Here is a 12,215-nt window from a genome sequence, read left to right as displayed (position 1 = left end):
AAAATACAAGAAAAACAGTGGAAACGTTAGCAAGACATGTAACAACTTGTTGCCTTGGCTGTTGCTTTTTTTATAACCACAGCACACTGCGGTGCACTTCAGATTTTCATCTGCACTTTTCGCCGAATCAGATGTTTTACGATTGTCTTAGAGTAATCAGCTGGTGGTTGGAGGGCGCCACTGGTAGGTCCTACTTCTTTACTTTCCCTCTGTTGTTTCTGTCTGTGTGGATGGTTGGAGGGCGCCACTGGTAGGTCCTACTTCTTTACTTTCCCTCGGTTGTTTCTGTCTACGAGATGAGTCTAGATTGTCATTGTTTTTTTGTCAGTGATGATGACTTTTTGTCAGGACAAAATGACTAATGTCGTGTCGATGTGTGTCTCTTTACTCAAAGAAACAAAGGAAAACTTGGAGATAATTTGATCAGTTTTCATACATTGTACAGCTGAAAGGCTTCTCCTTTTGGACAGAGTCACTACAGTATTTTTAAAAAATTTTAATATGGAGGGAGGGTTAAAATAATCATTAGAACTGGCGTGACTGTATATTACTGGTTACGGTGGAAATTGTGTAATAAGACACCTACCCATTTTTTTTAGCAGAAATGTGTTTTTCTTCATAGCATAATGTGATGAGTATTGCGTTAGTGAACTCCTTTTACTCTAACAAACTTCACACTACTGCCTCCCCATGCAGCATATATTACACTAAGTACATTGAAACCTTCACACTGCCTCCCCATGCAGCATATATTACACTAAGTACATTGAAACCTTCACACTGCCTCCCCATGCAGCATAAATACACTAAGTACATTGAAACCTTCACATTCACCTCGTGCTTGGTTGATGGATGCTCTAGTGTGGTTTGCTCCTCCTTTCCTATCTAATATCTATCGTCCTTATCTGTCCTCCTTTTTTTGTGTATGTTTGCTACTTTCTTGTTTCTTGTTACACCACTAATCTTCGGTGTAAATAGTACGATCTACTTGTGTTGCAAGTGCCGTAAAACCCTTACTGAAAGAAAACGTTCCCCCTATTCCTTGTGTTTTGGACCACTGGCAATTTACACAGGTTGGTGAACACATGCACTCCAACACACACACACACAAGCCCGCAGACTTGTGCACACTGGCTGGCAGTTTCTCATGTACATACACACACAAACTCAAACTTGCACACTCACACTAATAACTCTACGTATACTGACAAGTGCATATCCGTGCGGGCCTAGACCCGTGCACATGTGCAAACGTACACAATCTCGTACACTTATGTGCACTTACTGTGGTCAAAGTCAGAGAGAGGGAGAGAGAATTTGTGGTTGTTATTTTTCTCCACACCCCCACCACCCGTTCTTGTCTCAACCCCCCCCCCCTCCCATGTCCCCATGATATTTTCCACCCTCTTTTTGGGCTTAGTTTCCCCCTTTCCCCCCCCCCCCCCCCCCCAAATCGTCTCACTCCTGTACAGAAAACATGATGTACATACTCACGGTGCTGCTGCCCCCTCCCTCTGTGCTGTTGTGATTACAACCAATGAAATATATCAATACTGGGCTTCTTCTAATCTATAGAAAGCCTAGCTCTTGGGAGGAATCAAAACAAATGTGTTGACTACTTTTAAAAAATGAACGGTAATGTGCTCTTGTTACCCAAAGGTTTTCCTGTTGTATGTATATTTATATACATGTATATATTTACATTTTATACGTTGTGCAGAATATCAAAGGCAGAGGAAAATTTTAAGAATTGCAACTGTAGTGACCACCCATCCATTACAATATATATATATATATATATTTATATGTATATTCGACTGCTTAGTGCAAGACTCCATCATACGTCATTTTGAAAAGTGGCGTACCACAACCTCACACTGAGTAGTCAATATGTATATGTGAGGCATTGTGGTGAAATCAGGCGCTCATCAAAATAATGAAATCGAAGAAACTGGCATTTTCCACTGGTCAGTCAATTTTAATTGAATTTTTGTTGTTTCGACACCTATTTGTCCATTTATAAACATACTGGAAAAAGCTAAGTAAAGACAAGAATTTTACATTTTCAGTTTCCAAAGACTCTCAAGCCATGGAAATCATCAAACTTTGATGGTCATTTTTCCGCTTATTTTTAACTTAAAACCAGAATACCCCCACCCCCTTTAATTGCAAATATTTCGACTTCAGTTCAAGATAGGTGGGTATTTATTTTACAGAAAGCAAGACAAATGAACAAGCTATAAGATAATACCAATAACTCCTTATGCCCAAAAATTGATGAGCGCCTGATTCCACTGTGTCGTGGCACGCGTCTAAATATAAATTATATAGTCAGTTTGCATTGCTACTCATTTTCTTGACCACAGAGACTCCCAGTTTTTTACCTTGTGTGTCCCCGGTCATCCCCGTGTTAAATCATTACCGGCAGTGTTTGGTTTTCTCAAGAATGAATCCCTTTGCTGGTCATTCATTCATAGCACTTTTGTTAGTTAACCTGCGTCATTATGTGAGGCATTGTGGTGAAATCAGGCTCTCGTCGAAATAATGAAATTGAAGATATCAGTATTTTTCTGCCAGTTACTCAATTTTTATCGAACTTTTGTGTTTTAGCTCGACAGCTTTCATGTCCATTTAAAAAACATTTCTGTGAGGATTTTCACTGAAAAACCTTGATTACAAGCTCAAAAATTGAAAATGTTCTGCTTCAATGGACTCTAAAGCATTGGAAGATACCAAGCTTTGGCGGCCATTTTCCCCCTAATTTTACCTCTGAAATCATACGTCCTCGCTTCATTCATTTGCACGTATCTTGACTTCTATTAAAGATAGATAGATGGGTTGTTTTTGTTTTTTTTAATTGAAAGATAGACAAATGGACAAGCTTTAAGTTGACACAAATAATTCCACATGCCCAAAAATTGACGTGCACCTGATTCCACCACGTCATGACACATATTTGTAAAGCTCTTTATGCTGTTGCACGCAGGAGACATCAGTTTGGTTCATGTTTGGGGGAGTTGTTGTTTCATTTTCATTTTAATCGAGGAACCCTCATCTATCGGAGTGCTCTATCCCACTCGGCCCAGGTTGACACTGATGGGCAGGGCCAAAGCAGCCGGCCTCCTGATTGGTCGAAATTGTGTGGAAGGGGAGGTTAAACATTGGCAGGGATCATAGTTGTATTTTGAAAATTGTTCAAGTTCCCTCGTGTTGGTTGTTGACGGGTGCTCTGGTGTGATTTGATCCATCTTTCCTGTCCAACATCTTTGGTTCTTTTCTCTCTTCCTTCTTGCCTTTGTCCATCACTCTAGTTACACCTCTAATCTTCAGCACTCTTGTGACCTATTTGTGTTGCCAGTGCTGTAAACTCAAAGAAAAAATTTTAACACGGCTGAGCTAGGGACTGGGACCGTTCTTGGCAGATTTGATGTATGAAAAAAAGAGAGGACAAATAAAGAGAGTCATTGAAAGGTTATGGGAACCGAGGGGGGGGGGGATATGTGACTACAGTACTACTTTTCTAAATTGGCCATATCAGAAGCCACTGGTCATGTTAATCCTTATATCTTCTATTTCGCTTAAAAATTAATAATTCTCTTCTGCAGACTTATTGGTCATCATCAGACTTTAAGGGACGAACTATTATTATTACTACAATAATATAAATAAACACTTTGACTGTTGTAGCTGCCTTAGCCTTATCACGAGAGCCTAGGCAGTTTTCCTCCTCTCGGTTGTTTGTGCTGATGGTCACAAGGGTTGTCCCCGAGTTATCCCGATTCCTCGAATCTTCTGTTTTATTTATAGAACTCTTGTTTCTCTTTACTTAGTGCTGTGTAATCTTCTTGTGTGCTTTGTTTTAGGCGTTCCGTTCGTTGTTTTATAATCTATTGTGATGACAAGAAGGAGATATTAATTAGTACACCCTATATTAACTCTGTAAAGGCCTCACTGGCCAGTCCTGGTCTGTGGTTGCCACCACTTGTTTACACTGCGCTAGTTGTACCTGATTGGCTGTGTGCACGTTTTTGTTGGGGGGTTTTTTATTTTGTCATGGCCTATCTTAAAGAAACGAAGGGTGAAAGTTGCTGTTAGACCTACATTATGTAGCCATTTTTGGGCTCCGTTTACTTTTAATAGAATTACTCTGTCAGAAGCACTTTCGCTCCTTGTGTTGATAGGGGCCTTAAACGTGTACCATTTCACGTTTTCACATTTCACGGTCACCCTTTGTGTTGGGTTTCAACGAGAGGCTTTAGTATTTATTGAGCTCTGTGATAATAATAAACACTTCACCTTTATTTGAGTTTCTAGAATTTCATTTTTACTCTTCTACATCGGACTGTTTGGCTGACATTTGTTTTTCAGTGGTTAGGATCTTGTTTGTAGTACACTGGAGTCAGGAGTTTGATTCTTACATAGGGGAATTGATAGACTGTCTGCTGGGATACTGTTTCTTATTACTCTTCAGCCTGGATGGAATGGCCCTGATAGGCAAGGTTGAAGCTACCGGCCTACTTAAAAAAACGTATCAAATTTTCATCTATATTGCTTTGAGGGGGTATAAAAAAAATATTTACAATCATAGACGATGATAGTCTAGTCAAAAAAGAAGAAAAAAACGGGCATGAAGTCATGGAGTGGATATGGTGTATTGTAACCATGAAGGACGGTATGCTAAGCAGAACCGCGTTGAATGCTGTGTGCTTTGTGTGTAAGTCGTTTGTAAGAATATATGGAGGACAATAGAAGAAAGATGTGCCAAAAGAAATTGATGTCTTTGCGAAATTAGTCACATTGCTTTTTGCTTGTTTTTAACTCACTGACTACTGGCCCCTTTCACAAATCATTAGCGCTGAGTACTGGCATTTTTGGGGGGTATTTCAAACCACCACAACTCTCAGAATTACCCTATTGTAACTATTTTTTGACACAGTAAAGTAACTTTCAAACTTAATCTATTGCAAAAAAATTAAGTTATGTAGGTCTAATATTTTAATTCTTATGATTGTTTCAAAATTGGAATGAATTTGATTTTTCAAAAAATTTCCAGAGATATGACAGATAGAATGAAATTCACAACAACAACAAAAATAAAAGTTCAAAGTGTTCTGTTTTGATTTGTATCCATGTGTGAGAGTTTGGTGAAAATATAAAAGCTGGTCTGTGCGTTTATTCAGACTCATACACTGAATTACATGAAACAGATGTAGGGATCGAAGTTGTGATTTCATCGCGCGAACAACAACAACAGTACTAGTGCTAGATCTAGCCTAAAACTACGACTGGGGCCGTGTTCGGGTAGATATCCAGGGTCCTAACTATCAGACACATCATATCCTGAGTCACTAGAACTAGCAAAATGTACAGAAGTATCGAAAACAGTGAAATTTTGTGATTCTTGTTTACGCGACTGTCCGATTACTATCATTTATTGTATAGAAAAAACATAGCGCGAGTTCCGGTCAGGTCAACCCCAGATGAGGTGACTGTCCTTCACCTTCAATTACTTAAAAAGTTACCACAAAACTTTCGCCAAACTCGGCACGAAACGAACCAAGAGGCAAAACTAGCACTGGAGTCCGTTCCCGTTCATGTGACGGGAGCACAAAATACGGAACAAAACCGCAAAGTCTATACCGTCGGGGGGTACGGCATCCGTACCTGCGAACGGACCGTCCGCCCCGTACCCGTGACGGGATCCGTAGTCAGTGAGTTAATAGGTTGTTTTTGTTTTTCCAGCAGTGCGTATTATATATATTTGAGGAATAATATTTCGTATTATGAAAAATGTTCCCAATCAAAAGTGTTGTACAGTATACCCTCTTCGTTTTGGAAGAGAGTTTGTTTTAATTTTCAGGGTCATTTGTGACTTGAAAGATTTCTTTGCTTTTTACAAATTTTTGTCATTGATCATTGTTTGTTGAAGACCGGCGTTCTGTCATGTAATGGTGAGGCTGTTCCCCTCGTGCACAGCGGACACGAGTTTGATTCCCTGGTAGGGAAGATAGTTTATTGAATATGAGTTTGTGCGTTCTGTGTTTCGGTGACCTTTTGACCTGGGCTAAAGATCAGAGTGATGTGTCTCTGGTGTTGCGTTGTGGAAAGTGTGAGCTATTTGGGTGTAAGATGTTGTTGTTGGATGAGTGGTGAGAACTGTTGTTGTGTTTAGATTGGTGAGAGATGTGGTTTTGGATTAATTATGGGAGGTGTGGAGGGTTTTTAATTGATAATGAAAAGTGTGTTGTTGTTGTTGGGTTTGTTTGTTTTTTTGGGAGGGGGGGGGGGTTTCTAATGTGACTTTTTGGATAAGAGATATGAGAATTGTGTTTGGCTGAATGATGAGAAATGTTTTTGGATTTTATGAAGAAAAATGAGGTGACTGGGTGGATAATTAGTTGATGAATGGATGATAAAAGTATGAAGAGAAGTCATGGTTTTTTTAAAGGAACGTTTACTCAAAAGTTGGGCTTTGCTTTTGTATCTGAGTGGCATCGCCAACGAGTGAGCGATTTGTGGTGATCTTGGTGGGTTTTTTAAATTTAATGCTGTGATTGAAAATACATACATGTAGGTGTGGAGTTAGAAAATTTTAGCCTCTTACTAGTCTTACTCTTACTTAAAGGTGGCAAAAGTGGGGTCTGGCTATGAAAAGGTGAACAAACACTGTTATGCCAAGTTAAGTCTACCTTTTTCAAATAATTAAGTGTAAGATTTTTAGTAGGAAAACTCCCATTTTTTATTGACAAATGGACGGCAGGTCTGGTAAAGCAGCGCGGAAATATGGACAATGATGGTGTACCTGAGTATGAGATAAATGAAAGATTACAGAATCATCTTACTGGAAGAGGAAGAAAAAATATGGTGAAAACAGGACCTGTACATTTTTTTAAATGAAAAATGGGGGAACGGGTCTGCAAATCCACTACAGCGGTTTCTGTGGTGTAGCAGTTAGGCACTTCTTCGTGGCACGCTGAAGAAGTGGGTGGTTGGCGGGTGCTCTGGTGTAGTTTGCTCCTTCTTTCCTCTTAAACATCTATCGTTCTTATCTCTCCTCCTTCTTTTTTACGTTTGTTGTTACTCTCTTGTAACACCTCTAATCTTCGGCACTTATATGACCTTATTGTGTTGCAAGTGCCGTAAAACTCTTTACTAAACTAAACGCTGAAGAAGTGAGTTGGTTTCCAATGTGGAGAGGTATCTCCATAGAGTATGTCTGCTTGGGCCTTGTATCCCTCTCTCAGTCTCAGCCCGAGTTGACCCTGGCAGGAAGGTAGGGTCAAAGTAGCCCGCCTTCAAAATGAGCTGAAGCTAAAGTGTATCGTTGGGGGTGTATAACACCTACAGTACTTTTTTTGTTTTATATTAATGAAGAATTAATCCAGTCTTGTGCTTTGAGTCTTCTGTCCTACCTAGGTTTGAGTGTTTTATTTATCTGTGTAGGAAAAATATGAATGATTATGACATGATTTACTACTGGGTTTGTGCAGAGGTCAACCCCCCCCCCCCCCCCCTCAGGGCGGTGCTACTGACTGAAGTGTCTTTAGGCCATTCCCAAAAGGGGGGACATTAACATGTTCTTATGCACAGTAGAATTGTAATTGTAAATGGGCTGATTCATCAATGTCATGCTCATAGCTGTGCCTGAACTGCAACAGGGAACTGCTGCTTTTTCTTTCCTAATCCTTACTCTCGTCATTTTTCCTCTACTTCTTTTGTATGTTTGTCACACTCTTGTGACCCACTGTTTCCAGGGTGCCTTGATAGTCGAAGCAGACTTTGTGCTGTTGAAGCTAGAGAGGTGAGCAAAGTAAGCCTGATTCCCTGTAAGGACTTCTCTGTTGACATCAATCCCTAGGCGGTCATATGACCTTATGCAGTTGCGAGCGCCGTAAAACCTCTACTAAAACTTTAAAAAGCAGAGGAGGGGAATGGAAAAAGGGTGGTTGAGGGGTGCCGCCGGCTGGTAGTGGTAGGTCCTATTTCTTTTTCTTTTTTTTTCCTTTGTTAATTTTTATACGTCTTGCTTTTTTTCCTGCACTAAATGAACTCCAAATATATGTCAATATGTTTCTTTTTCGTCTTCTTAGCTTTTCTAGTAGTTAGATTTTGCTTCTCTGACCTTTCTTCAATATAACTACCATGATAGCACCCTGTCTCTTGCCAGCCATTCTGCATGTCTGAGTTGTTAAGGTACCAAACCAGGTTTCTGTCGCGTTCCCAGTGTGCGTCTCTTATACTCAAACTTTACAAAGCCCAACTCACAATTTGAACAACAATTACAATATGACAGTTGTTTGATCAGAGACCTGTGAGTGGTTGGCGGGTGCTCTGGCATGGCTTGCTCCTCATTTCTTATCGAACATCTATCGTTCTTACCACTTCTACTTCTTTTTATGTTTGTTACTCTTTTGTAACACCTCTAATAGTCAGCAATTGAATGACTTAATTGTGTTGCAAGTACAAAACTCTTACTGAAATAAACAAACAAAATGATCAATGACCCTTGTTCTGACACGGAAGGTTCGGTCGTGGACTGCTGTGTTGTGCAGTATCGGGATTGTACATATATATATATATATATATAAATATAATACATATGTGTATTATATAAAAATTCACCCTGTTGCAGGGCGGATGTATAACGCCCGAGCCCAGCTTTGAGACGACTTGTTGTTTTTCAGTGCTATCATCATCAAAGTGTTGTTTTTCTTCGCTGACGAGATTACGTACATGTACGTACGTATGTATAATATGATTGAAAAAGTTTTGGGGATTTTTTTTTTCACCTATTTCTTATTTGTAGCTTTTGTGTACTGCCTATGTCTGAGAGCGGCGTTGTGTCTGCACTCTTTTTATGTTTGTTTATTTGTTTGAACGGATGAGCCCAACAGAAGTTTAGATGCTGATATGTAGATTTATCCTCCTTCTTAAAAATTGTACAAAATGTTTATTCTTTTTGTTTTGGATGAAGCAAAAACAAAAGAGAGAAACTAAGACATCAAACAAATATGACAGTGTTGGTGTTGAAGTTGATACAGATTGTTGTCATGGAGACATGTGTTTGCAGATATATCATACCTTGTGTGTATTTGTATGAATTAAACCTTCTGAATTTTCTCTTTCATAAAACGCCTTGTTTTCTCATTTGACGCCTGAGAAATTTGTTATTGTGTGCGAGCACAGTCAGCTCCGTTGGTATTATGGTTAGCTATGGTGATCTTGGTTCGAATCCCTGTTGGGAGTTCAGTTGCTCTTATGTGATGCTGTGGTGACACAATAAGGTCTTATAAGTGTCGAAGATTAGAGGTGTTATTTAATGAGAGTAAAGGTATGCACAAAGAGAACGCTTGCACGCGATAAAAGCGAGTGCGTTGGGACAAGCGCTTGAAATGTTGTTCTAAATTTGCTTGTTGCGCTCAAGAAGTACGCTCGCTTTGTCACGCCTGAGATTTCAAGCGTAAAGAATCAAAAGTTAATTCTTTCTCGCTTGCAAGCGTGTACTTGGTACCGCCCCCCCCCCTTTGTTGTCTGGTCACGGCTTGGGTAGTGCGGTGTGCATTTTCTCTCAGTCTCAGTGACAGTCGGACCGGAATGGATGATCAGCCGTGTTTAAAATACATGCAATTTGGGAAAAAAGAAGGAAAGACCACACAAACCGTACCGTCGTGAAACGTGCTTGGAAAGATAGTAATAAGCGAAAAACTGCCAGTTGTACCAGTTCTTAGTTATCTTTGGTTCAGTTTTTTATCAAATATGCTTGAATTTCCCTCGGTTCATTCTCAGGTTGGACTGAAAACGTGAAAGGCTCCTTTTAAGTAAAGGAAACAAGTGGTGATGTTCACCTTCCAATCGCCCCCTTTAATTTATCTCCTGGACCCCCATTCTTTTGCGTTTTCCTAGGATAATTTCCGGCAAAGCACTGTGTGGCAACAATAGTTCGTCTTTACTCGAATCTGCCATGGCGCCAAATGTTCAAATTTTGATCAGTCGCAGGCACGATTTGCAATCTTTCTATACTATGTGTACACCTCAACAAGCTAGCATTTATCATGAGCAAGCGTTCTTTTTGTGCATATCTTTACAAACACAAAAAAAGGAAGAGAGATCAGAACGATAGATCTTTGATAGGGCAGAAGGAGCAAACCACACTAGAGCACCTGCCAACCACCCACGGGCAGATCACACAGGTGATTAATAACTTAACAGTGGTGAAAGGAATGTTGAACATGATCCATTATCGATGGTGGCACTGAAGAAAAGTAGAAGATGCAGACCAATGGAAAGTTCACAAATAGTGACATCGCACAATACAAACCATCATCTGAAGTGACCATGGTCAAAATAGTTTCACATAAAAACATTCTTTAAAAAGCAACCAAAAGTCTTTACATTCTTTTTTGATCAATAGGTACATGTATTCAACAGATCAAAGAAATAAATGATACCCCCCACCCTTTTCACCCACCCCAAACAAGAAAAAAAAATATCACATAGCTTGATCACTAGTCAAGAACTACTCGTCAAGTACATCAGATATACATCACAACAGCAAAAAAACAACCATACATTTATTTGTTCATAATAACACATTCGTCATGGACGGAGAGGAGAGAAAAAAATTGTCATTATCTTCAACATAAACAAGTTGAATGATTCATTTGTCACTATTTTCAATCCAAAAAAAATTGAATGACACATTCATATTGTTGAAAATTGACCATCTTTGCTGAAGTAGGAACAATAAAACAAAAAATGACATACAATAGTGTAAAAAAAATTACTATCTAAAAATGTTTTTTTTTTAAAAGAGAGACAAACACAACATGTATTGTCTGCATCTCTCAATACACACAAATGACTCTGAGGTATAACAGTATAACCATGCTGTAAGCTACTGGGAGAATAGGAAACTTTGCGGAGTTAACTGATCTTTCAAGCCATAATAACAGTGTGGAAAAGAAATATAAAATACAGAGTAACATGAGAGAAAAAATAACAATCTATTTAAGAAAAAAAAACTAGACAATCACATGCTCATATTCTTTGCCTCAATAAAAACAAGTGACTGTTGTATCACCCTGCCTTACAAGGTGCGGGCGAGGAAAAATCTTCACGGGGATAACTCTTTTACTGGAGACTGTTACGCTATGCTACAGAAATATAAACCAGCACAAAAACTTAATGAAAGGTGCTCCTGAAATTTCTATCTCTGTAGATTCTAAATATATACAATGTTTTGGGTTATCATATAGTTCCGTATTACACGTTTCAAAAAGCGGTCAAATCAGGCGCTCTTCAATTTTCGGGCATGTGGAGTTATTGGCATCGTCTTAAACCTTGCTTATTTGGCCTGCTTTTCAGGAAAAAAATACCCATCTACCTGCAATAGAAGTCGAGATATTTGTGATTGAAGGAGGTGGGGGTCGTCTGGTTTCAGCGAGAAAATGGCTGCCAAAGTTAGGTGACTGCCAAAGCATGAAAGTCCTTGGAAACTGAAAATTTGCATCTTTTTGTGCTTTTAATAAAGGTTTTACAGTAAAATCCACACATAGATGTATTTTTAATGCGCTATTTAAGATATGTCCAAACAAAAAAATTGAAAAAAAAATGCTCAACCAGTAGATAAATGCCGGTTCCTTTGATTTCATTATATTAACGAGCGCCTGATTTTAACCAAGATGCCTCACATGCTCATGAAAAATGGTGAGAGATTTTAATGGAATGACAGTTACAGTGTGCTAAAGAATATAAACTAAAAATTATATAAAAGCTTCATATAATATTATTCAAATTATTGCATACATTCCTTACGGCAAGAAAGTTTAAAACAAAAGATATTCATTATAGGTGACGTCGGTGGTCTAGGAAGAATCTCAACTGCAAGATCATGGGTTCAAGTGTTGGCCTCTCATTCAAAGGTCCCCGGTTCGAATCCGGGCAGCGACCGAAAAACTTTCTTCTCTAAAATTGTCTCCTTTCACCTCCTTTCCTGCTCTCTAGCAATGTTCTGTCGTCTGCTTTTGTCTTCCTCTTTCTGCCCACACCCCCTCACCTCCTTTGCCCCCTCCTCTAGGCTCCTGACTCTTTCTGCAGCCTTTCTACTGCTATTCCTTGACTCCTTACAGCTATCTTTCTGCCACACCCCTGATCTTCTGGTAGGAAAGATCTACACCTAGCCTTCTTGGATAAGGGCGAAAAATCTCGGAGGGCCT

This window comes from Aplysia californica, unplaced genomic scaffold (genome assembly GCF_000002075.1).
Source record: "Aplysia californica isolate F4 #8 unplaced genomic scaffold, AplCal3.0 scaffold00774, whole genome shotgun sequence".
NCBI lineage: Eukaryota > Metazoa > Mollusca > Gastropoda > Aplysiida > Aplysiidae > Aplysia > Aplysia californica.
The sequence above is the reverse complement of the archived record's forward strand: the minus strand, read 5'-3'. Positions refer to the sequence as shown.